This window comes from Dama dama, chromosome 17, assembly GCF_033118175.1.
Source record: "Dama dama isolate Ldn47 chromosome 17, ASM3311817v1, whole genome shotgun sequence".
Classification (NCBI taxonomy): domain Eukaryota; kingdom Metazoa; phylum Chordata; class Mammalia; order Artiodactyla; family Cervidae; genus Dama; species Dama dama.
The window spans coordinates 51,247,771-51,262,972 of NC_083697.1; the positions used below are offsets into that span (position 1 = coordinate 51,247,771).

Genomic DNA, 15,202 nt, shown 5'->3' on the forward strand with positions numbered 1-15,202 from the left:
AATCTGACTTGCGTCTCCTGCATCTCCTGCACTGCAGGTAGATTCTTTACCATTATGTCACCTGGGAAGCCCACTTAGAATAAAAGATGGATAGAATTGCTGAAGATGTCAACGTGAATAACCTATCTGAGGAAGTGTGAAGAGAGAGCAGGGCTCCCCAGGTGGCACTAGTGGTAAAGATCCCACCTGCCAACGCAGGAGACATAAGAGACATGGGTTTGATCCCCCGGTCAGGAAGATCCCCTGGAGGACATGGCAATGGCAGTCCACTTCAATATTCTTGCCCAGAGAATCCCACGGACAGAGAAGCCTGGCAGGTTACAGCCCATAGGGTCACAAAGAGTCAAGACAGGACTGAAGGGACTTAGCGTGCATGCACAAAGAGAGAACAAAGCTGAGAACCAAGAACTGAGCTTGGGCAGGGCCTAAATTAAACTGAGTAAGAGGAATAAGAGATGGAGAGTGAGCTGGAGAGAAATGAACTGGAGAAGAGGGAACTGGCCAAACAAGAATCACTCTATCCAAGATAAGATAAAGTTTTGTTGAAAATGGAGAGGTGGCAATGTTTGCTGCTGAGAAGCAGGAAAGGAAAAAAAAAAATTTTAAAGTCACAGCCCCCCAGATTTGTTCTAGAAGGAGAGATTAGCTCACTACCTCAATGTCTCTTTATCCAAATCAGGACTGGTCCCCCATGGATGAAGGAAAGCTCTCCCACTTAGAAAAAGCCCGAGAACTTGCCCTCGAGCTCAGTCTATGAATTTGATCTGCGCTGCTTGCAGTCTTTAAGAAAAATGAATAATTTCAAAGTTTCTGCTCGTTATTTGTTTTGCTAAAGGTCATGAGTTGGGATTCACTTCGGGTGAAAGAAAGGAGAAATTAGATCTCTGTGCAAAAGGAAAAAAAAAAACCGGACAAAAATGCAAACTCATACTGGAATTGAGAAGCTGAGACAGTGAGCAAGGAAGCTGGGACTTCCTTTCTCTGTCTGTGCATTAAACCCCATGGGGAGCTTTTAAAGCACACCCATATCCTGACCCTAATTCATGTGAATCAGAATCTCTGCAGGCACAGAATAATCACTGGAATTTTTTACAAGTCCCAGGTGACTCTAGTATGTAATCAGAATCGGGTTAAATCTCAGTAAACTGTTTTATATGTTAGTGTGATGAGTTTGGGAAGTTCAGCTTCTGCGGGTTGGGGCTAGAGATGGGGAGCTGGAACTCGGGAGACAGAGACTATAAGAAGGGGCCTTCAACCTGACTGAGGAGGGGACCCTCAACATCATGGTGACTGGCCTTGAGCTAAGGAGGTAGACAGCCCCCATACTGAATGTTCCCCTATCCCCTCTCAATCTCTGCCCCCATGAAAGGGCCAGCCAGTAAAGTTTAGGATATGTTATATCTAACTTAGGATTGCTATCATATTTAATTCTTTTGTCCTCTGTGATAATTCCTTGCAGTAAACTTGTGTTAGCAGGGCCATGGGAAATGCAGAAAGGGGCTGTGTTTATCTACCCTTGGGCGAGAGGGGAGATGGCAAGAGGCATCCACCAGAGCAGCCTAGTACTACCATCTCAAGGGAGGTGGCAAGCATCCCTCATCAGTAATCTTCAGCTAGATCTGGCAAGACATTGGTTTCTCGTAATAAGGCAGGAAAAAGGCAAAAGGTTTTATTTGAATATAGTTTTCTAAAACTAGTAGGAAAGAGCAATAAATTTGACTGGGGACAAAGAGGTCAAGGACCTAGGAAAGATTGTTAGATTTGGCTCTAAGATCTGTGGGAACATCCAAACAATGGGTTTCAGAGGAATGGAGTTAAGTTTGTAGGATCTCACCCACAGAGTCGGTGTGCATGCACATTCTGGGGATGGTGGTGAGGACAAAAAAGCAATGAAGGTACAATTATTCAAGCAAGAGAGGCACCTTTTGATGCCCACTTAGTCCAGGAATTTGGCAATAAAAAGGAGAAAGATAGAATCAGCCAGAGGAGGTTACAGGATCAAATGAGAATGCTTGTATGTATTTGATTTCAAGACAGGAATGAGATATGTGTGCTTGGATAGAAAGGAAGAGGCACCAGGAGGAACTGAAGATTTGGAGAGGAAGACCATAGGTGGGATAAAAACAGGTGTTTTTTTAGGTGTGTAGTCTTAAAACTTCTGATTGTGCCATTCCTATCAAGATAATATTTTTGAAGATTTATTCTGAATACAAGTATGTTTATTTCCTTATGAACTGCTTATGTAGCATTATTATATGTTATTAAAATTGTGCAAATGGGTATTTTAAAGTGATGATATATCGCTTCTCGGCCTTTTGGCTAAGATCAAGTGTAAAGTGATGATATACAATATTTTAAATGGTTTTAATTATTTATGGTACATAAATCTTTTGTTTTCAAAATGTTGCTTAAATCCAAGACTAAGTATTATTAATAGTAATAGTATTTTTAGTTACAGCAGAGTAATCAAATAAGCTTCACTATTTTTGAAAATCTTGATTTAACATTTTGTATTATGTAATCCAAAGGTCTGATTCTAATTTCAGCTTATTTTGATACTTGATTTTATGTCTATCATAGCTGAAAAAGATATAGCACAAAGATACAGAGATCTGACTGGAAGTGTATATTTGCTTTGCTTATCAATTCAAGATACTCATTTTTTATTCCCACCCATCAATTATGCAGGGTTTTTTGTTGAAATTGAGCCAAGAAATTTCTATCTTCCCTGATGTCAATCATTTGTTCTTGTAAACTAATTGTAAGGCATTCTGTCTCTGTATTTTTAACAAATGGATTCAAAACCCATTGAAATTCTTTGTTTAGGAAAAAAATGATTTTTTATTGGTTGATAGCACACATGGTAAAATTCACTGATCCTTAAACTCAATTGAGGATTATTAAGCAGTAGAAAACTCAGTTTCCAAGTTTTTCAAGTGTGCAGATACGGCTGCTTTTACAGTAATAAACATAAATTGTTCGGAGCAACAGTATGAAATAACTGTGGGAAACTCCTGATACAAGCTTCCAAGCTGAACCCTCTACACACAGCATAAATACATTTTTAAAAAAATGACTTTTTTTCCCTCAGCATTAAAAATCACCCTCACCAAGAAGGGACATATTTACTTGTTTCAAAAATATTTGCTAGGTAGCATTCTAGTGACATTTGCTTGTCATCACAGAAAAGGTCAGTAGATTTCTAATATTTGTAAAAGAAAAATAAGTAGTATCTTTTAGTTTGACGAAGATTTTAGCTTGAGATAACGGCTTTGTATGTGATACCAGGTTAGTCCACTGTTCTCCATCACAAACAACCACAGGATTTCAGTGGTCAAAGGCATAAGCATTATTTCTTGCTCACAGGTCTGGGGACACCCTGGTCCTGGTTGTGGATGACTGAGCTTGATTCTGAGCTGCTTCATGTGTCTCATTCCAGAACCCAGAATGAGAGGCAGCAGCAATTCAGAGCATATTCTTCATGGCTACGGAAGTGAGCAGCGCTTGCATCTTAATCCTCTCCCTCTAACAACTTATGGGCTAAAAGGAGTCACGCATTCAACCCAAAGTCAAGAGTGAAAAGAGTACCCTGTCCTCTAGGAGACTATGTCAAGTCTGTTGTTTAGTCGCTAAGTTGTGTCTGACTCTTTTGCAACCCCATGGATGTAGCCCGTCAGACTCCTCTGTCCATGGGATTCTCCAGGAGAGAATACTGGAGTGGGTTGTCATTTTCTTCTCCAGGGGATCTTCCCAGACCCAGGCATCTAAACTGCATCTCCTGCATTGGCAGGCAGATTCTTTACCACTGAGCCACCAGGGAAGCCCTATGTCAAAACTATTGAAGTTTAAATTTTCCAACAAGAGAATGAAGAATTGAGATCAGTCATTCAGTTCACCACAGGTTCCCAAGATTTTTGTGGTCACTTCTCATCTCTCTAAAACATATTATACAAAACGGTACCATAGGGAGTGCTATCTTTGTAATCTTTCCCTGGAATGTATTTATTCATTCCAATGCTTTGGCCTTATCAGTAGTTTGCACTACTAGTAGCTTTAACTAAAACATTTCTTTCTTGCCTTTTTAATGGAAAGAATTTCCAGTCTTTCAAAACAGCTTTTTATTGACGTGTAGATGATGTACAATGTTGTGTTAGTTTCAGCAAAGTGGTCTAGTTGTTGTTCAATTGCTAAGTCACGTGTGACTCTTGGCAACCACGTGGACTTGTAGCACGCCAGCCTCCTTTGTCCTCCACTATTTATTTATTTTAGTTATTTATTTAGTTATTATAAGATATTGAATATAGTTTTCTGTACTAGACAATAAGTCTTTGTTGGCTATCTATTTTATTTATGGTAGTGTGTATTGTTAATTCTGAACTTCTATTTTATCCCTTCTTCAAGATATTTCCCATTGAAAACACTATTGAATTCTTCTACTAATTGTCTTTCCGTAGAGATTCTCTCTCACACAACAACAGTAGTCAGTGTCTCCTCTGTTCTTTACCAAAGCAGAACCCCTAAAACTGCCAAGTGAAAGGCACTGGCATGACTGTGTTTTCCTTTGACAGAGTAGAAAACCTTGCATACTGCTTAACTTGAACTAATACTAATTTATTCCATCTTGAGGTAGCTTTTTTGATACATCTTCCAACAATATTTTCTGAGAGATGAACATGTATTGTTTGTAACTCTATTGTTTTCAACATACTATTTCAGCCATATCACCACCATAGGAAGAACAAGTGATTCCATCTATGGTATATAGCTTGTTGGGTTTCAGTATAAAAGCACTTCATACAAACCTTCTAAATATTTATGATTCAATTTAACTAAATGTCATAAAGTAATAGATTGATATCACATGATTTTAACTATTGCTGAAAAGTAAGAAGGATCTGTCATGTTTTGTCTGTTTGATCTTTTTATGTGATTTGATGTGCTATCAAAGGAGAATATCCACAATATCTGAAAATGATGTGAAAACACTCCTTCCTTTTCCAGTTACATATCTCTGTGACACTGAATTTTTTTCATCAACCAAAAAAAAAAAAATAGCACCACAGATTGAGTACCACAGCAGTTTGAAGAATCCAGCTGCTTTTATTGTCAGACATCAAAGAACTGTGCACAAATCTAAAACAATGCCTCTTTTCTCACCAATTTTTGCTTCTGAAAATACATTTCTTTTAAATAAAAATATGTAGATTAATATATAATGATTTGTTATTATTATCTTAAAATGAATGAATAAGCAGTCTTTTTATTGTGGTGAAGTATATGCATAACAAAATTTACCATCCTAGCCATTTTTAAATGTACAATTCAGTGATATTAATAAACATTCATATTTTTGTGCAATTATCACTACCACCAGTCTCCAGAACTCTTTCTGTCTTGTGAAACTGAAACTATATTCATTAATCAATAACTGCCTATCCCTCTCCCACCAGTCCCTGGTAACCACCATTCTACTCTGTCTCTATGATTTTCACTGCTCTAAAGTACCTCAAGAAGAAAAGCTATGGCAAACCTAGACAGCATATTAAAAAGCAGAGACATTACTTTGCCAATAAAGGTCCATCTAGTCAAAGCTATGGTTTTTCCAGTAGTCAGGTATGGATGTGAGAATTGGACTATAAAGAAAGGTGAACCCTGAAGAACTGATGCTTTTGAACTGTGGTGTTGGAGAAGACTTTTGAGAGTCCCTTGGACTGCAAGAAGATCAAACTAGTCAATCCTGAAGGAAGTCAGTACTGAATATTCATTGGAAGGACTGATGCTGAAGCGCCAATACTTTGGTTACCTGATGTGAAGAATTGGCTTATTGGAAAAGCCCCTGATGCTGGGAAAGATTGAAGGTGGGAGGAGAAGGGGACGACAGAGGATGAGATGGTTGGATGGCATCACCGACTCAATGGACATGACTTTGAGTAGGCTCCAGGAGTTGGTGATAGACAGGGAGGCCTTGCATGCTGCAGTCCAAGGGGTTGCAAAGAATTGGGCATGACTGAGCAACTGAACTGAACTGAAAGAACCTCATTTAAGTAGAATCATATAGCATTCACTTTTTTTTGTGCCTAGCTTATTTAAGATGGCCTAATGTCTTTAAGGTTCATCCACACAGTTGCATGGCTTCCCTGGTGTCTCAGTGGTAAAGAATCTGCCTGCCAAAGCAGGAGATGCAGGTTCGATCCCTGGGTTGAGAAGAGCCCCCGGAGAAGAAAATGGCAACCCACTCCAGTATTCTTGCCTGGGAAACCCTATGGACAGAGGAATTTGGCAGGCTATAGTCCATGGGGTTGCAAAGAGTCAGACATGACTTACAGACTAAACAATAGCAACAACATATGGTTGCTGATGTCAGAAATCCCTTCCTTTTTAAGGCTGAATAAGATCCCGTTGTGTATATACCACATTTTGTTTATTAGTTCATCTGTCAGTGGGTGCTTGGGTTGCTTCAATTGCTTAGCTATTGTGATCAATTCTGCAGTTAACACGGAAGTACAATACCTCTTCAAGACCCTGCTTACAACCCAGAGGTGGAATTGCTGGATCATATAGTAGATCTCCTTCTTGAATTGGCATCTTCCAGCAATGAGAGACATTTCAAGTCTTTCTTAGGATTTGAAAGCTTCCTTTCCTTTCTTTTTCAAGATTATATTATCTTTGTGACCTAAGCAAAATAACCTGTATTAACCGGTACAATTTAGAAGTTTCTTGAATTTTTGTCTTTGCCTACAATTTGTACCTTTAAAAATGGGCTGTGACTTTGCTGTTTATGGCAGAATTTTGCTATAATCAGCTCTGGCAAAGTCAAAAAAACCATTTAAAAATTAGTCATTTTTCCTTCCTGGGCTTAATAGACACCTATTTATGCAAAGAGAGAGAGTGAATCTTTGTATTTTCAGAAAATAAGGACATTTATGAGACTGTCATAATGGCCCCATAGTGGCCCCAGACAACACAGTGGCTAACAGAATTTTATGCCATTCAGGAAATAGGGAAGCAACATGAGCAAGGTAAAGAGCAAATTATAGATGAATTTCTCTTCCTAACAAAGTGTCTAAAGAATTAGACAAGGAACATTAAGCTCCATAAGAAGAATGAAGAATAATTTGACCGGTTGGCATAATAGACTCTGAAAATTATTGGGAAATGAGGAAGGTTTAACTCTGGCCCATCCAGCATCCTCCTTTTATTAATGACCATCTTTAATATTTTTACAGGACTTTGCAATTTACATAGAGCTTTTCTTACTGGTCCACCCTCCTCCTCATGTTTCCCGCTGGTCCCCCGGGTGCTCTCCAGAGCTGAGCTCAGAAATGCAATCGCTTGACTCATCCCCAGCAAGCAGCTTCAAATCCTTTATGAAACAAGACAGGGTCATATTGAGAAAAAAATTCATTCAAACAAAGGTAAAAATGACTAATAATGTTTAATATGTGACCTTTGCAGAAGCATTTGTATTTTAACCTGAAGATAAGGTCTTAAGTTAAACAGATGAATCTGTAATTCTATAGGTCAGGCAGCAAAGAGATTTTTCTGGGGGCGGGGAGGATTTAAAGTTTCCTTTTTGGTATCTTTAAAATGAAACTATTTAGGAAGCCATTTTGCTCTCTGGCAAAGTATTTCTCTCTACAGGTCTGCAACGCCGATGGTGTACATTTCATTTTGGCATCCAAAATACAGACTAAGAGTTTTAGAGACTGTGAGGTCTTAGAGCTATTTTGAACATACCCCTTATTTTATAGATAAGAAACTGAGAGCAAGGAAGTCCAAATCTGATTAGAGCCATAAGATCCAAATGCTTTAAAAATCAAGGAAGTTGCTAATGTAAAGACTAAATGTCAAATCGACCAATAAAATCTCTGGAAATGTATTGTCATTTAGACCCATGCCAGGTCTTCTGTGTTTGGTTCTTGTGGTGGTGGTGGTAGTTCCATAAAGCCAACTAAACTACATCTAAGCAGTGGATGTCCTGATTCTGGTTCTATCAATGTGTTATTACTTTCTGTCTCTAGAGTAATCATTATTACTTACATTGATCTTTTACTATTCTCTGTATACTTCTGAAATTTAATATATAGAAGGATTCTAGAAAAGTCAACAGATTCTCTTTAATATTGAGTTCTTTTATCACATTAACAAAGATGCCCCTCCTTAAACTACAGTGCTGTTTGAACCGCTGCACTCCTTGCTAGCTTTATTCCATCATTAGATTTGTTTTTTTTTAAACAATTAATAATTTATTTCTGCTTCTAAAAATTTGATTCAATGGAGCCACAAGAAGGAACACTTTTACTCTAAAAGTGACAAATTAAGTATTGATTTGTTGCTGTGGACATAGTATACTACTTTCAATGAGAAAAAATACATGCTAGTCTACACTGGCTAACATTCACTTTTCAAGAGCTGGTATGTTTGTCTAACATGATGCTCTAACTTTAGTTATAAAATAGTAAGAATGTATAGACAGAAAAGTGAACACAAGACTGTATACATTGCAAAGCTCTAAAATACATTTATTTCAACATTAGATTTGTGATGAAAGATCTTTAAAGATCATCTTATTTAGATATCATGTGGCTAAACAGATGAGACCCAGAGACCCAAAGACCCACACACCTAATTTATAAAAGAACCAGAACTGAGAGCCTGGATGCCCCATATCTGAGCCCTGGTCTCTGTCTACTGTACCGCATGGCACCATTTTACAAGCCCAGAGGCATCTGGTGGCTCCAGAAAGACTCTTATCCCATATTCTTCAAACCTAGAGAATGTTGACTGGCGTGATTGCTTTGGAGTAGACCCAATTCTGGAAGAGGAGAGGAGACTGAGTTATTCTTTTCCCAGGCTTTATGAGCTGACTGGGAATGTTCTCAGATGATTTGTTTGTCTCTAAGAGTTTGGTTTTTTCCCCTTCAGCTCCTTTTTGTTTTGTTTGGCCTCACAAGGAGGGAGAGCACTTAGCTGAGTGATTAAGCCAATAACATCTAAATTGGCTGTTTTATGTTTTCCTCATTCGGTATTTCCATTTGTGTTTAAAATTCAGAAGCTCATCTTAAAGAGCAAAGGTTACATTCAAGATTAATGTCAAAGAAGTCTTAACAAAATAGACTGAACTACCAAGATCCTGGTCCTTGGAGGAGCTATTCTTTCTGAGAAAAGCCTGATGTCTTGTGCTGGTTGTAGAAGTTTATAGATTTGCTGTGCAAACTGAGAACTTACCCTTCAAAGATTTCCTTAGCTACACTGGATTATCTGGAGAAAAATTGGAAAAAAACAAACAAAAATTCCCCAAAAGTCAATTGCCTAGGTATTCTGGCTACATAATGACAAACATATATTAAATAGCTTTTCTTCAAGTTTTGCATATGACTGCCTGAACTTTTTATCATCCAGATTCACAGTCATGCACACTGTTGAGCTCAAACCTGCATTACTATCAAGGAACAATTTGTTTCTACCTGGCATATAGTTGGAAATTTAAAGCACAGATTTTGGTGATTACTAGCTTAATGAATAAACATAGCTGAATATGAAACATCACAACTCATAGAATCAAAAATTAGTTGAAAGAAAAATATATCACAGAAGAGAAAGGATTAAAGCAATCCAGCTGCAACTTATCATCAGAGCCAGTGTATTGTTGGCATAATGAGATGTAGTTTAAACCAAACATACTCATTTGAAGTTTTGGTATAATGGCAGGGTCTCTGGAATGCTAAGCCCTGAGTTCTGCTGATTACTAACAGGAAGGAACATCCACACATAACATGCAGGTCAAGAATTCACACTCATCTGTCTGGGAGTTCAGCCAAGAAATCTCTGGTGCCTAGAAAACAGGAGGAAAAAAAGAGACACGTGCACCCCAATGTTCATCGCAGCACTGTTTATAATAGCCAGGACATGGAAGCAACCTTGATGCCCATCAGCAGATGAATGGATAAGGAAGCTGTGGTACATATACACCATGGAATATTACTCAGCCATGAAAAAGAATTCATTTGAACCAGTCCTAATGAGATGGATGAAGCTGGAGCCCATTATACAGAGTGAAGTAAGCCAGAAAGATAAAGAACATTACAGCATACTGACACATGTATATGGAATTTAGAAAGGTGATAACGATAACCCTATATGCAGAACAGAAAAAGAGACACAGAAATACAGAACAGACTTTTGAACTTTGTGGGAGAATGTGAGGGTGGGATATTTCAAAAGAACAGCATGTATACTATCTATGGTGAAACAGATCACCAGCCCAGGTGGGAAGCACGAGACAAGTGCTCCGGCCTGGTGCACTGGGAAGACCCAGAGGAATCGGGTGGAGAGGGAGGTGGGAGGGGGGATCGGGATTGGGAATACATGTAAATCCATGGCTGATTCATATCAATGTATGACAAAACCCACTGGAAAAAAAAAAAAAAACACACACACACAAAAACAGTAGATTGTACTCCATGAGGCAGGTCCGTTCTGACCCACTTCTATTCATCAGACGTCAGATGAATAGCTACCAAACTTCTAAGCCCTAGAAGCTTCAGCTTTGTTTCTTTTGTTTTTCCATTTGTTCATCCGAGCTTAATACCTTTAAGTTTGTGTTAATTATTTGGTTGATGAATACAATTTGATGTCAATGACTAAGTAACATGGGTCAGACGTTGAATGTCACTGCCTCAGAGATGCCTTCTGTGACCATCCAATATACGTATCAGACATCTCTACCCATCACAAGGTTTTATTTTATTCAAAACAACCAGGTTTATCTAAAATTGTCTTTGAAATTTTTGGTTATGTATTTACAGTCCATTTTCTCCAGTGAAAAGGACTGTAAGATCAGGGCTTGTATGGTCCACTTCATTGCTGAGTATCTAGTATCTAGGACCAAACATAGCATGTGAAAGACACCCAATAAATGCCTGTTAAATAAATATCTGGAAGCCTAGGGTGCATGGCCTTAATTAGACCTCTTTCCTGTGGAATGGAAACTAAGTTTCAAGATGCCCTGTAAGGGAGAAAATCCTCTAAGACAAACCAGAGAGATTGGAAAAAAGTTAGCAATACCTAGAAACAAAACTGAATAAAAGAAGCAGAGCCAGATTATTTGAAAGATAAATAAAATTCATTGATTATTAATTATTATTAAATGGTTAGGAAATAATTTATTTAAGTGATTTTATGGGTAAAAATGTAAAAGATAGTAAAAAGTTTAAAAAATAGAAGTTAATTTGGCAAAAAAAAAAAAGACAAGATATTGGGTGGAAGGTTTGAACTGTAGGCTTGGCATGCTCCCTACAGCAATCCTTGGGAATTCAAATGCTAAATGGACCAGAAGGAAAGAGGGTCTGGATTTTCCTGGCACCATCAGTAAGAGCCCAGACATTGGAAGCAGCCTGGATTCAAATCCTGAAAAGTGTAGATAATTCTGAGATGAGGCTTGAATGAGACCTGTATAGGTCTTAGCACTATACCTGCTTCTTAGTGAATGTTCAAAACTGTCCGTTCTTATGGTTTCTTTTTAAAGTCAGGAAATAGGGCGTGGTGAGCAGAGCTGTTGGACCTCTCTGCCTGCATTGTATCAGCCACCAGGTTGCTCCTGAAATTGAAGAAGTAGAGATTTGTCCAGAATATCAGCACCCTCTTCCAAGTGACATTTTGCACTATCCCCTTTCCTCACTATTGGGTACTTGAGTTTCCCAAGAACTTGATATCTGGAATGGCAAAGACAAATTCATAAGAAAGGTTCCACTTATTAAGCACTATACAGACACATATAACTCGTCCTGAAAGGCTCCCCTACATCCCTTGCTGTATTTTCTCCATAATCTCTTCCCTCTTCTGTAACAGCACTTAGGACCTGCAGCTGTGTTTATAATCTTTTCTCCTAGAGCAAATCCCTCCAGAACGGAAGTGTGTCTTACTCACTGTTATGGATTGAATTATGTCCCCCTGTCCCCAAATCCACATTGAAGCCCTAGTTCCCTGTGTGACGTGTTTGGAGACTGAACTTCAGATAGGTAATTAAGGTTAAATGAGCTCATAAGAGTGAGGCCCTAATCTAACGGGACTGGTTTCCTTATAAGAAGAAGGATGGACATGCATACAGATAAAAGGCCATTTGAGGACACAGTGAGAAGCAGCTACATAGAGCCAAAGAGAGAGGTCTCAGGAGAAATCAAACTTGCCACCTTGATCTTCAACTTTCCGCCCCCAGAACTGTGAGAAATAGGTTCCTGTTGCTTAAGCCATCCAGTCTGGTCTTTAATTACGGCAACCTTGGCCGCCTAATGCCTCCAACTAGGATGGAAATGGGAGACTGGCATCAGCATCTCTTCCAGTGTCCCTCCAGCGTGTCTCCTGCGCCATAGAAGACGAGAGCTTGGTGTTCCCTCCGTCTTGAACGTCAGTGTTTCCTCAGTTAGCTGCCCTTTGTGGGGTATTCAGAAGCTGGAAGCGAGGCAGGGGCCATCCTTCAGCTGTTGTGAGTGTTGCTAGGACAAGCACAGTCATGAAGATGCTGAGTTGTTCTGCCACATTCTAGTACCCAGAATCTAGCTTTGAGAGCGTTGGGAGGCAGCTGTTGCCGTGGTCGAGGCAGCCATCTTGAGGGCCAGACAGGGGCTGAGGCATCGTATCCTCAAACTCAGCGGTTCCTGAAGGTGGTCCGATTCTCCCTCCCCTGACTGTATCTGTGGCTCCCCTTGACGGTATTGTTCTCAGAGTTGTTTCTGGAGCCCTGGTCTAGAACTTGCTCCTCAAGGCTTTCCTATTTCATAAGTCTTTTGCAGTCTGGATAAAATGTCTTTTTCCTTAAGAAAGCTAAAGAGGTTTCTGTTCTTTGAGACGGAATCCAGGCTGATGCCTACTTCCTGTATCTTTGACCTTGAACACAATACCTGGCACATGTGAAAGATGAACAAGTGTTATCTAAACTAATGTTTGTTAATCTTTGATGCATATCATTGTCACCTGGAAGGCTAAGAAAGAACACGAAAGTCCAGGCTTACTGAGGTAGAATAGGGACTTCATCTTTGTATTTGTGTCAAGTTCCTTGGGAGATTCTAATACTCTCCAAAGCCTGAGAAGCTCTGGTTGAAACATTCTCTGGCTGAAGCCTCCCAGGGACCAGGGCATACTTCTAAGCACTTGGTATTCAGTGACTCGAATTCTTATAAAAACTTTACGAAGTGGGAAGTAGTATTATCCCTATTTTACAGATGTGAAAACCGAGGCATAAAGTGCCCAAAGTCACACAACAAGTAAGGATAGACCATATAGACCATATAACCCCAAGATCCAGGGAGCTTAGACCATGAGCACCAAGCTTATGACCACTATCTTCTTTTGCCTGGAAGATCTCTCTATGCAGAGTCTAAAGATAAACCTCATTTACATTTAAATCAGATTCCTCCACGTGATTTTTAAAAAACTTAACAATGTCTCAGTCCCTCTGATCAGGTCAGTCCTTCAGTTGCTAAAGAAAAACACTGAGCTAAGAAAAAAATCTTTCCGATGAAACCACAGTCTCTTGGGTAAATGCCAACAGGTTTGAAAGTCTAATAAAACCTATTTGAATCAAGGAATAGCTTGAAGGAATAATTGCTCTCAGATACAAAACTAATAATTCTCTGAATTTTATTATTATCTTTGAAGTGAAGAATAACAAAATTGACCCTTAGGTCCATCTGTTAGAGAAAACATTTACACATTTTCAAGAAGAATAGATCAATAGAGTATTATTTAGCTGCAGGTCTCACACTCCATTTTCCTTACTAATCTTGTTCCTTACATTCTCAAGATTGCATCTCTAAGATTTAATAAAATCTTATTATTTTTCTAATGCCTAGAAATTAATAATGTAGAAAATGATTTTCAAAGATGTTCAGAAGAACTTCTTGCAGAGATATGCAGAAGTGTACAATGAATAAAGGGAAATATTCTCCCCTCACATACTTCATAACCTGTTTCGTCAATAGAAGTGCTCACATTTAAATTTTATCATTATTAAAAGGGAGGACTTCTGAAAACTTTCGGAGTTTTCATTCTTATCACTAGTTGGGCTAGCAAGACAAAAGTGGGACCTGAATATTTTTGAGGCAAAAATTACCCTCATTTTTCCCAGAGAGGAAATGTGAGGCTACACAAGCTGGGCTTGTATCCCAGCTCTGTTATTATGAACTTTACCGTGACTTTTGACAAAACTTTGAGAAACGTTTTATGAGACTTTATGAGGTGTTAGAAGGGTTAAGTGAGATAGTACTAGTTTTTTTCCAGCCATGTTAAATTTCTGCAGCTCTGAAGCAAGAGAAGGAAGGAAGGGCAAGAGAGAAGGAGGGAGGAAAGAAAAAGAAAACGAAATTATAATGGCACAACAAAATACACACACCAAAATAAAAATTCTGGAATCAAGGGAATGCGTGAGATAAATTGTCAGAAAACTTGGGTGTAAATTTGGAGCTCCAGCTCCATCTTCATCTGTGACTCGAAGAATTTTCTTAATTTTAGTCTTGGAAAGAGCAAAATTTCACCCTTGAGGAAATGAAATATTTGACTTCCCAAGTTTGTTCTAATTCTGACAATCCAGGCTGCAGAAATATAAAAAGTAATTCTTAAAATTTATTTTAAAATTTTCACCTTTACTCATATCCTGAAAACCTTAAAATGTGCTTTTTAACCATCCACATTTCCTGTCTTTTATTTGTATTGTCAAGTGAAGCAGTTCCAGCAAATGAGTCAGTTGAGAAGGAAGCATTTCTTTTCTGATATAATGTGTCAGTGACGCTGTTTTAAAGTGTTTTCAGTATGTTTTGACATTAAGTAACATCACACACAAACACACACAAATGTGCATGAGACAACTAAAATACTAGTGGTGAACCACAGACACGATTCCCTTCCCCTTAGGGGCTCCAGCTTGATTTTGTTACTTCTCTTTCTTTTAACAAATGAGCTATATGACATATATTTTCATGTTTAGTTCGATGAATTAAATTTTGTTTTGGTTTGGGAATCTGTAGAGACTCTCACACCTTACCTGGGACCCAACGCAATGGACCACTGAACCCAGATGCCCAGGCCTGAAAGGACTGTGGCCCCAGATCAAGAGCTCAGTCCCCCAAAGTGGAATCCAGTTCAGCAGGGACACACCAAGAACAGAAAAAGCATGAAACGGGGTAAAGCACCAAAGAGTCTCACAAAA

At 38.8% G+C, this 15,202-nt stretch overlaps 1 pseudogene; it reads left to right on the forward strand.

The window, feature by feature from the left end:
- The first annotated feature begins 2,299 nt into the window (after nucleotides 1-2,299).
- LOC133071960 (U2 spliceosomal RNA) lies at nucleotides 2,300-2,391 on the forward strand (annotated as a pseudogene).
- Nucleotides 2,392-15,202: the final 12,811 nt, after the last annotated feature.